Consider the following 11,657-nt stretch of genomic DNA (forward strand, 5'->3'; position numbering starts at 1 on the left):
CTTCTATATTTATTTTGGTTTTGCCGCAGCTTATCAGTCACAGAGCGAGGCATCGTGCCAGTATGCTGGTGCAATATCTTGAAAGATGGAACATGACATCCCCTGAATGGAAACTTCCTAGGATCATTGTGCAGCCTGAAGTATTGCTTCTTTTATCTTGAAGGAGTGGAGCTTGGCCAGGACATCTCTCGGGCGCCTCCCTTCACCAGCTAGTAGGGACCCCACCCTGTGTACCCTGTTGAGTTTCACTTTAAGTTGTTCATCTCCGAAAAGTTCAGAGAAAAGTCCCACAGTAAAGGCCTCTAAGCCTGGTTCTTCTGCTCCTTTGGCCAGGTTTCAGAGGTGCACATTGTCCCTTCGAGACCTGTTTTCAAGGTCTTCTCATTTCAGGATGGGGGCCTCAAGCTGTGTATTAAGTAGGCGGCTGTGGTGCTTCATCTGGTTCATGTGTTGCTCCAGCTCCTGTACCTTAGAGTCAAGATCCAGAGTCCATGTCTCCAACAAATCAATATCTTGATGAATTGTCAGTAGGCAGGTATTAATGTTGGATCTCAGTGACTTTAAGGAGGAGGTCATGTGAACCATTAGCTTCTCGGGGTGCTCCCATTTAAAGTCCCTTAAAGAGGTGCTACACCGCGGCTCCAAAAATCATTTCTAATCAGTACTCACCGTTTCCCCGAAACCCTTTGAACACACAATCATTCGTCAGTGGGGCCCATAACACTGCACATTTACTCTGTTCACTTACACTTGGTTTCAAGGCTTTGGTGAATCGCAATGGAGAAATGCTGTAACAATCAGTTATTATTTACACCTACAGATTATTACACTTTACCATGGTTTTATTCAAACATTTAATTATTCAGACGCACCACCATAGTGGCAATGGATCTGCTAGAAAGAAAATTAGGCGTTGGAAAATCACAAGAACAGCTTTTAAAATTCCATTTTCCCAACTTTATTAAAAGCAAAACTTTATTATGTCTGACATTTATGCATTATTTTAATTCTTTATTTAGTAAATCTTAAACTTTATTTAAAAATGATCATTTTATTTTGAGCTCAGAAAAATCGCTTATTTTAGAAATCAGTTAAAAGTTTAGCAAATAACAGATAGTTCCAAATTCATTCTCTCCTAACATCCCTAACTAACACCCGCATCTTATCCTTCAGTCATGCAAAGCAAACAAAATATTTGTAAGAGTTCTTACATCCAGGAATCAATCTTCAGTCTGGCAGTACTTCGTGTAGAAATCGAAAGAGCGACTCCCTCTAGACGAAACCAGGGGTTTTTATACACTAATTTCCTAACTTAATCTATCTAAAAAGTATCTACTATTCCTTATTTGAATTCTGATTGGACAAATTCGGGGTGGGTGAGCATCTCCTTACCATTACAACATCATTTTCTCAACGATTCAGCAGAAAAATAAAGGGGGTTTGTTTTAGGACAGTCTTTGGCCTAGTCATTTCCTTGAGTGGCAACATCAGGACCTTTTTCCATTTTTTTTCCCAACAAACTTTATTGAATTGTATCATGTAAGCCATCATTACAATGTATTGTAATTGAAGCGGATCGAAGAGAATACAACATAAGTAAGCAACACATGTCAATGGAAATCAGCAATCCCTGCATAATTCCCCTACGTCCAATCATACTTCTCGTCCCTAAGGTGTGCCCCAGCTCGGGGCAATGCATGTTATGCATAATACAGTCACTAAGTGCGCAATTCCCTGCATATGAGGGCCTTGCCTCCCTCCAATCTCTGCAGAAGCTACTAACTACCCCAGGTCATGGTGTAAGGAAAAACATTATTCTTGCTATTCCCCCCCCCACCCGACGTGAGCTCGAACTGTCCCTATGCAAACCAGGACCTTTTTCCATGATCACAACATTCAAGCATCCATGTTTGGCACCCATCCTAAGTTCCGGGCAAGGTCGCCTTGAACCTCCTCGAGCACAGGCAGTTCACTCTGACTTGCAGGCTTTTGGCGTGCCTGCACTGTCCAGCTTTTGCTCACAGTTTACCCGGGCAGCCATCTTTCATACAGGCCTCAGAGGCCACTTTTGGAACTATCATAGAAACAAACACAAATTCATGTTAAATATGGAAATAAAACCCTTCTGTTTACCTCCCACCATACTAATGTTTCCCCATTAGTTGTTACCTAGCAAATAAGCCACACATATGCGTTTTATACTTACATTTTTGATCACTTCTTAGCACAAAACATGTACAATAAGCACATTTAAGCTGCGTTTGTTTATATCTAGGCTGTGCATTAATTCACAACACAATAACAATACATGTTAGTTAATTTTAATGCAACATGCAGGCAAAATTAGTACTCCCGTGTGTAATAAATGTATGCATCTTATACTATTGTTGATTAGTTCACAAAAACATTCCATTAGTAAATGTTAACGTTATGGAACATTGACTTTGAGAGGGGTACACAAAATTTTGTTTTTACCACCTCGATCCATCAATTCCCTCATCTGGTTATTTTATCACCAAATAGCTCTCAAAATTTTGGAAAATTTAGCAGAACATGTTACAAAATCTTCTGTTTAATGTCGTCTACACTTTAGTTTCTTTCTCCTTTGAGTCTTTGAAAATCTTTTCTCTTATTTCTTCCATTTCTATTTCATTCCTTTCTCTCATTCTTGCCTGCTGCTCTTCATTCCTTTTTCTTATTGACTTTCTAAAATCTCTTCTACCTTTGTATATACAGCATAATCTTATCACAAAAATTATTATCACTAAAATTGTTATTGGAATTAGTATCTTACCTATAATTGAACTACCTATTTCTTGGAACCAATGCTGAATTGATGAGAAACTTTTACCCAGCCTTTCAAGGACACCTTCAACCTCCAGTGGTTCAATTTCTTTATGCAAATCTGTAATATTTATAATATACTTTTCAATATTCTGACTTTTATCTGGGACATTAGTACAACAATGTTGCACCTTTAAAATCCCAATGACTCCTCCCTCTTTTGCTAAAATTATATCAAGGGCAAGTCGATTTTGCATAACCATAGCACTCATAGCAACCATTTCAGTATTTACCATCAGGAATCCTCCTGCTGTGTCTGTTGATAATCGATCAACTATTGTGGACAACTTTCTGATTCTATTTGCATTAAACGAAATTCCCACTGTTGGTATCAGTGCTCCAAATACATCACCTATTATTTCTAACACACTCTCTCTTCTTTTTCGACGTAGAACTTTACCTATCTCATGCTTTCCATTAGTGCTTCTATCTATATGAAAAATTTTAGGAAAGACCAAACCCACATAACATGTCCCGTACCAATGGTCTGGGAGACGATAGTAAGCTTTGTTCCCACAAATAAAATAAATTCCAGGAAAAACAGGATCATCTCCTCCTTTAAATACCCAACCCCCTATAATTCTATAGGTGTCTTGACATTGACTTGCACCCACAAAATAATTGTCATACATTGAATTGTCTCTTCTAATACAAATTTTCCCTAACATTGGAGCATCTATATTAATAGCTACATTTACACTCTTATCCTCAATATTCTCATCATCAAATGTAAAATATTTAGATTCTGCACTTTTCATTTTCACATTTCGTTTGTAAGCAATCCTTCTTACCTCAACCATGTTTAGGAAAGTCTTCTCCTCAATTCTCATTTTACAAGTCAAGTTATTAATAAAAGCGTATTCATGTGTCAATTCATCTAATTCTAAGAAATACTCTCCCATTTCTTTTGCAGGTTTCCTTTTATTCAACCTACCATCGATTTTTAATTTTGCAAATATTTCATCTACATTGGAATAATGATATTCCAATTTCCCAGTCTTATAAAACAAACTTACAATTACACTACAAGTTACTCCATATGTAAGGGGAAGGTGGTGATATGTCACCCCTTCTGACACTGATGCTTGCAATTTTACACAAACATAACAGTCATCAACATTCATAGTTTTAATGTACTCAAGCAATAACTTAGATAAGGTATTTTTAGTAAAGTCACTGATAGATCTATCTTGATGCAACTCTGGTTTGTACACATGAGTCTCATGAATTTTCCCTTTCTCACTTGGTTTATTTGAACTCACAGTCGGTTTTAATTTTGTTAAATTGCTTTGAAAAGGAATTACAATAGCTAAAATTACCCACAATATTATCTACAATGCCATACATATTGTAAAACATCTACACCATTTTCTAAAAATAGAACATTTCATTTTATGGTTGTTGTTAGACCTGTCAGCCCTAGGGTGGTCTTTCCCTATTTGTTTCGCCCTTGCCTCATTTTTCCCACCTTTTTTTTGTTGGCCCTTAGGTCTTCGGGCACCTTTTTATGGCTAATCCATGTTAGGGTGCAGGTGCTCTCTACTACAAACATGGCTGCCACTGGCCCCTGCTACTGCAGCGTGGTCTTTTAGTGTAGCACCCTAGTTGCCAGGAGCTGGCTGGATCCCCATACATTGTCGCAATGCCAGCCTGCCATCCCCTGTCCATAGGTAGAGTGGGGAAGCTCCTGGAACCTTCCAGAAGAAAGGCGGAGCTTATTTTTGCCGCCTTAGAGAGTGGTCACCTGACCTGGGCATACTTAAGCAAGGGAGGGAATTTTTTTTAGTCAGTTGGGGCATCACTGACCTGGGGAACCCACGCAGGAGATTTAGGCGGGAGGGCCTAGTCAGGAACTTATGCCACTGGGAGTGACAGGATTTAGGTGCTGCCTCTTAAGCTGAGTGAGGTATCCTAGACAAGCCCCTGATCTGGCCCAGCGGTAGGGAACCCCAGGGTCCATCTTCAGTGACCTTAGGAGAGCTCATCCAGCCTCCAACTCAAGCCCCCCCCTTTCTTCAAGAAACCACCTCATAAGGGTGCAGAACCATACAAGCGCCGAGAAGACTACTTGCCTTTAACCAGAGACTGCTGGGGGATCGACCAGGTACTGGACTGTGCTGCCCTGCGCACTCCCTGCCTCCATCTGGGCCTATTTTGCCCTGCCTGTCTCCCCCTGACTGACTTGCTCTGTCTTACATCCTGCCTGCATACTTCTGCATGATTTGAAAACCGCTGTAATTTGCCCCCTTTTCAAGCGCTGGGTCAAAGACTGCCTGAATTCGTAAGCGCTCCCCTGCTGCGCCCCGCCCGGAGCGCTGAAAGCCCCCCTCAGGCGCGATCCTCGTTAAACGCTGTGAGCCCTTCTAGCGCCTACCCACCGCGCCTCGTGAAGCGCCAAGATTGCCCTTCGGCGGCCACCGTGTGCCAGTAGAGGGCCGCCGGAATTCTCCTCAGGCCTCGTCAGGCCTCAAGTGTCCCGCCTTCCGGCCCCGGCGCTTTGGTGTGGCCCGCGCCAGCATTCTGCCCCCCTCGCCGGCCCCCGGATACCAGGAGAGGGCCGCTGCTCACTGGGCACTAGGCCTGAAGCCGGACTACCCACATCGCGTGAGCAGGAGCGCTGCCGCGTCATCGTCCGCGCCCAAGCTGCGCAGCCATTGGCTGCCACCGCCGAGCCCTTCTGACAAGGCCCGGTGCCCGGGGAAAGCCGTGACTCATCGCGGAGGGGGAGCCCGGGAGCAGAAGAGCCCCCTCCAACTTGCCCCCACCTTCTACAGCCTCGCCCCGGCGCCGGTGCTCTGTATCAGCTCCCTGCACCGCACCGGGCCGCGTGAGGCCCCTGGTCGGGCGGAAGCCCCGTCCGCCTTCCTAGAGTCCACACAAGGGCCTCGGAGGGCCGAAAATTCCGGGGCGGAGGGCGGAAGGCCGAACCAGGCCCGAGTTTGCCCCTCCCCCGGGGAGAACTGAGACTGGGCCCCGTTGGCCCCAATGAGCCTCTCCTGACTATGAGGCCTTGGTTAAACTTAAAGGTACCTCCATACAGATTGACTGTCCATGTCTGAAGTCAGGCTCATTCTGGATTAGATGTGCCTGTCTGATTACCGGCTTTAAGCCTGCCAATTGAGTTGTGAATTATTGCCATGTACTGAATTTCTTGCAGGGGCGGGCTTCTGTGAGCACCTATGGGGAGGTGCTATGGTTCTGATTTATTTACCCCTTTGCTATTTCGATGAAGTGGTTACCTGTATTGAACTGTTTACATTTGCTAGATGAAATGTTCAAGACTGCTTCCTGAAATGCCCGTTCATGGTTTATAAGAGTACCCCCTTTTCCTGCTGAAGAGGTTATTGCAACAGGCTGTGTTATTTGATGATTGGCTACTTGTGCTCACATGATAAAAAATGCCTTAATGAAATATTCTAGGAAATGCTGATGAATTGATTACCCTGACTTGAATGCTATATAAAAGATATTGATTTTCAATCACAAGTACTGGTGTGGTCTCCATTATTGCGCCCACTTACTGTCTCAGTGGTTGAGTGTGTTGTGTAGCTACTTTACACGTAAGCCCCTGGCTGCCTTCCTGCTCGAGCCAAGCTACCCCCCAGAGAACTGGTGGTCCCAGTTCTTACAGTTGTTCATCGTCATTTTTCCCTAACACAGTTTCTTCGACCTTATGTCACTCACAGGTTGCACACCACTCAGTACACTAACAAGTTTTCTTCGACCATGTGTCAATTCTATTCTAGATTATACTATAATTAGATTTTTCTAACAAGTTCTCTTCGACCTTTTGTCAACTCCGACATTTTCTATATTTACAATATCCATCTCACAGGACTTCAGACTTTTTACTATATTATCATATATTTTGAGCACCTATCTTCTATTTCTTAGTTGACTTCTTTACTCACTTTTTCCAATTGGTTTTGGGTTGTACAGATTTTCTTGACTGCTATTAACCTCAACAATTGGTGGTAGGTCAATACATGTCCACTCGGGTGATTTGTACCTCTGATTTGGACGTCTTACTCTTTTTGACCCTTGTATAGTCTCTATTTTCTTTCCCAGTGTTTCTTTCTGGCTATTAATTTCGTTTACTTGCTCTTCTTGTTCTTTTGTTTTGTTGACTATTTTGAATCTCAATCCACCAGCTCCTTTAGGCCAATTATCTCCTTTGCAGACTTTCTTTGTCTTTGGCTCTACTGTGTTATGCTCCACTCTCCAAGCTCTTTTTTTTGGGCTTTTTCTTAATGGAGTTTCGTCTGCACTGTCATCAGTTTCACTTTCAGTATCTTCAACTGTATCATTGATTATGATTTTCACAATGTCTTTGTCTTCATCAGATTCAGCTTTCTTTTCTGTTACTCTGTTAGGAACACCTTCATAACTGGTACTTGGAATCTCATCCTTATCGTGAGTTACTTCCTCTTCCCCAGTCTCAGGATTTCCGTTCCTGCTTTCAGAGTTCTCAGTTTGCTTTTCAGTATTCTCTTTTTCAACAGCTTTCTCTTCACTTCCTTTTGCGTCTTTACTGGTGTCTGTCTGTACCGATTCTCGATCTTCAGGTTGATCTTCTGAATCTGGTATTTCCACAATCTCCCTTTCTCTTTCACCTTCAGACGCAGAACTGGCTTCTGATACTTCCAGATGTCGACGTTCCTGTCGATCTTCAGTATCTGGATTCTTTTCTGGTTCAGCTTCAGAATCAGAGTCAGTTGTACTTTCACCGTCGTATGGATATTCAGGTTCAGGCACATGGATGGTGTGACTAGCATGAACCCACTTTTTCAGTCCAGTACACTTAACTGCAGTAGTACTGACCAAGATAACTTGACGTGGTCTTTGCCACCTTGGTACCAAGCAATTCCTACTGCGGTGGACTTTCACTCGTACCCAGTCCCCAGGGACTAGATCATGAGCTGGATTTTTCTCTTTGGAATTTGATTCAGTTCCCACCTGGTGGAGCACAGAAGTTACCACATCAGACAGATTTTTGCAGTAATCCAGTAGGATGTCATCATTAATTGTCAACAACTTATCAACTGGTACATAGGCCTGTCTCATCACCCTGCCCATCAAAATCTCATGCGGACTTAATCCAGTTTTCCTGTCAGGTATACTTTGTGAGAAGTTGGCCTGATATGCAGTGATCACTATTCTAGTGATCACTATGTATCAGTCCAGACACCCCTTATTGATGATTGGTTGTAAGTCAACCTTATAGACCAGCTATCCTAGTAGCATGGATACGAGCAGTCTAAGGCTAAGACTCTAGAGGGCGTGTTAAGCCAGCTGTTTTACCATCACATATACCCCTTGAACACCAAGTGAAAGGACACCACACAAGTTGTTATGAAAATAAAGGTATATTTATTTCTAACAAGACTACCCTGGCTCTTTATGAGACAGGGAGCTAAGCACACAACAAAACTCTTACGAAAATACGTAAAGTCGCACAATTTACACAAATGCCCGAGGGGCACGAAAAACCATATACTATACAAGTGGAATGCGAAATTACTAGCAGGTAAGTACTATTCTCATAGACTTTAGAAACGCTAGGCCTACAATGCTAAACCCTTAGATTAGAAGCAGGAGGCCTGTGGACGTCGTGTGCAGAGTGGGAACTCTCACGCGTAAGGCGGGAAAAAGTCTATGGGGGCTAGTAAAGACAAAGTTACTGTTCTCGGGCGAACCCGACTAGGTGGGTCGAAAACAAGAGTGGATCCGAACACTTAGAGTGTTGGACTATGCTGGAGCACCGGAGTACTCTGTTTACCTAGCCCAGGAGCTGCGGCTGCATAGGGTTCAAGTTGCGTCGGAAACCCTCGTTGACGAACCAGGAGCCTGAAGAAAGAAGTTGCTGGCAGGCGGCCAGTGAAGAAGTTCGTGGTGATCCAAGCCTGGATCAGGGAAGAAGACGACCTGTAAGCAGAGGGGACCAAGTTCTGAATCACTAGCCAGTGATTTAGGTGGGCACCAGGATGGCACCGGACGAAGTCACCTCGACCAGGTGAGTGGGCGCTGCTGGGCTCTGCAGTCTCTCGGACCAGGAGGCGTTGTCGGCGACCAGGATGGAGGTGCGAGCTATCCCACGAAGGTGTCTGCTGTCGGCGTCGCTGGACCCAGGATTGGGGCAACAAGTCTTGGCAAATGCAAGCCCACGCGGTGGACTTAAAATGGCGTCTGGAGTGGACCAGGAGGGTCCGGGGTGCTCCTCTGTTGGAGGGGAGCAAAGGCCAGTCTGGAGCAACCAGACCAGCAGTGTTTGTCGTCGAAGTTCGTCGTCAGAGGGCCACTAGCCAACGGGCAAGCGACCTGGACAACGCGGTGAGCAGCAAAGAGCAGAAGGGCCCCACGCAGATCTCGTGGATGCAGGGGGGCTGAACTTCGGTGCTGGAGCTGCTCAGGGTCGGGGCTTCTCTTACCCCAAAGCACTCAGCCGAGGGTCACTCGGTGGTCGTGCTGGACAAGCGTCGTGCAGTCTTTAAAGATGGCCGGTCCCTCGAGGTCTCGTCACACCCACGGATCACAGCTGGGCTGATGATGCAGGTTGAGGTCAGAGGTGCCAGGGAAGCCGGTTCTCGTCGTGCTGGGCTGTCTTGATCCGGAGGAGAGACTTACAGCAGACCGCGATGCTTGGTTGGTGCCTGCTGCTGCAGGGTGACTACTCCTTAGTCACAAGGGAGAAATCTTGAGAAGAAGTCGAGAGTTCCTTTCGTAGAAAGTAGTTTCAGGATTCAAAGATGATCTAATCTGGAAGGGGGCCTGCTCCTACCTTTATCCTGCAAAAGGGGGCTGGCACGCGACTAAGTCCTGCCCTATGGGTGGGACTAGGAGGGGGGTGGTTACACCCCTCTCCTTTGGCGGGCTTTTCCCCAGCTCAGGGGCTGGTGTGCCCCTGGAACTAGTTCAAGCCGGCCTATGCACAGTGAGCACCGGGGTGCCACTTGCAGTCACCTTCCTCTAAAGCCCTGCCTACCTAGGATACACAAAATCCTGTCTGGGACGGTGCTGGCACCGCCCCTGACAGGGAACCCTTTGTCCTTGCCTCCTGCGCTGGGAGGACTCCCAGCAACAGGAGGGCAGACTTGTGTCTCGGTGGCAGCATCCATTTTGTGGAGCTAAGGCTCTGTCTGACTTTAACCGGGGTTACAGGTTACCAACATGTCGTGTCCCTCTAGAAGGGTGGAATGCTAACCCCGTCGCCAGAATTGGCGAGGGGTTAGTATTCCAATTCGTATGACACCTTACTCGACATGTTTTGATAAAGCGATACCAGAGTTGGCATATAACCGCGAGGATTATAATGCACTTAAGAGTATATGGTATGCGTTATCAGGGAAACGGCTAAGGGATAGATCCCGAAAGCCGCAGACAGGCTCAGCTCATGCCAGAGCACCATCTCACACGATTCCAAGCACTCTGCCTTCAGGATTGTCAAGGCCTGCCATAGGAGTGACTGATAGGAGATCTGTGTGCCCATTTAGGTTTAGATATAGGTATACTATATCTAAAGCAAAGGGTGAGTACACCACTTTGCCCCAGCTGTCAAGCAGCCAGTTGTGTCAGATTTGGATGGCCGGCCAGGGGTGGCATAATACATGCTGCAGCCCCTGGTAGGCCCTGGGTACACCTATGCCCTGGGTACCTAAGGTACACTGTACAGGGACTGATAAGGTGACTCAGTATCCAATTAGATATGTACCTAAGGTACATGGAATCCATTTTACAGAGAGAGCAGTAGGCCTGGGGTCCTGAATGGCAGGGCCCCAGGTCAACTAAGTCAGAAAACCAGCAAAACACCAGGCAAAAAGTTGGGGGCAACCATAGTCAGGGATCTACCTTCCTACATACTTCTCAGTGTCATTAAGACAAGTGGCAAGGCATCAGGCCACTTTAGTCCTGTTGCTAAACAGATTTTTGCAATTCTGTTTTTAATTGTTCCATTCACCTGCTCAACCACTCCTGAAGCCTCATGTCTATAAGTACAATGCAGCTTCTGGCGAATGTCCAGAGCTTCACAGATCATCTGCATAAGTTCATTTTGAAAATATGGGCCTCGGTCCGACTCAATCGTCACCGGAAACCCGAACCGTGGTATTATCTCACGCAAGAACAGTTTAGCAACAGTTAATCCATCGTTCCTTCGCGTGGGGAAAGCTTCCATTCATCGAGAGAACAAACAGATTATCACAAGAACATATCTGAGTCTGTTGCATGGAGGCAGCTCAACGAAATCCATCTGAACTCTTGTAAATGGACCACCCTCCCGTCCTGTTGGTTCCCAAACTTACAACAGTTCTTCTGTTTGGATTACATTGTTGGCAGACTAATCATCTTTGACACAGACTTTCATTCTGAATTTCGGATTATACCAAGTCTGTCTAAATCGACGAATCATAGAATCTCTACCAATGTGGGCCTGACCATGGTACATTCGGGCCATATCTGAGATCATGCTATCGGACATTACTGGTCTTTCATCTTTGTATACCCAAATTTCACCTTCCTCCCTTTGTCTGCATCCTGATTTTAACCAGATATATTTTTCCTCTGCTCTGCATCTTCCTGCATCTGTTTCACTTCCTGTCAAGTCTCAACTACAGTGGTTAGCATTAAAGGACTCGGAACATGTTCTTCAATTTTTTTAGATTGATTGAAATTTGATTCTTTGCACAGTGTTTCGCAATTGCATCTGCATAACCATTTCCACGAGTGATATAATCTTCACCCTTTATATGTGCAGAACATTTTACCACAGCCAATTTTTCAGATAACTGAATTACATATATCAGAGTTTTCACAAATTC

The sequence above is a fragment of the Lissotriton helveticus genome, chromosome 8 (genome assembly GCF_964261635.1).
Source record: "Lissotriton helveticus chromosome 8, aLisHel1.1, whole genome shotgun sequence".
Taxonomy (NCBI): domain Eukaryota; kingdom Metazoa; phylum Chordata; class Amphibia; order Caudata; family Salamandridae; genus Lissotriton; species Lissotriton helveticus.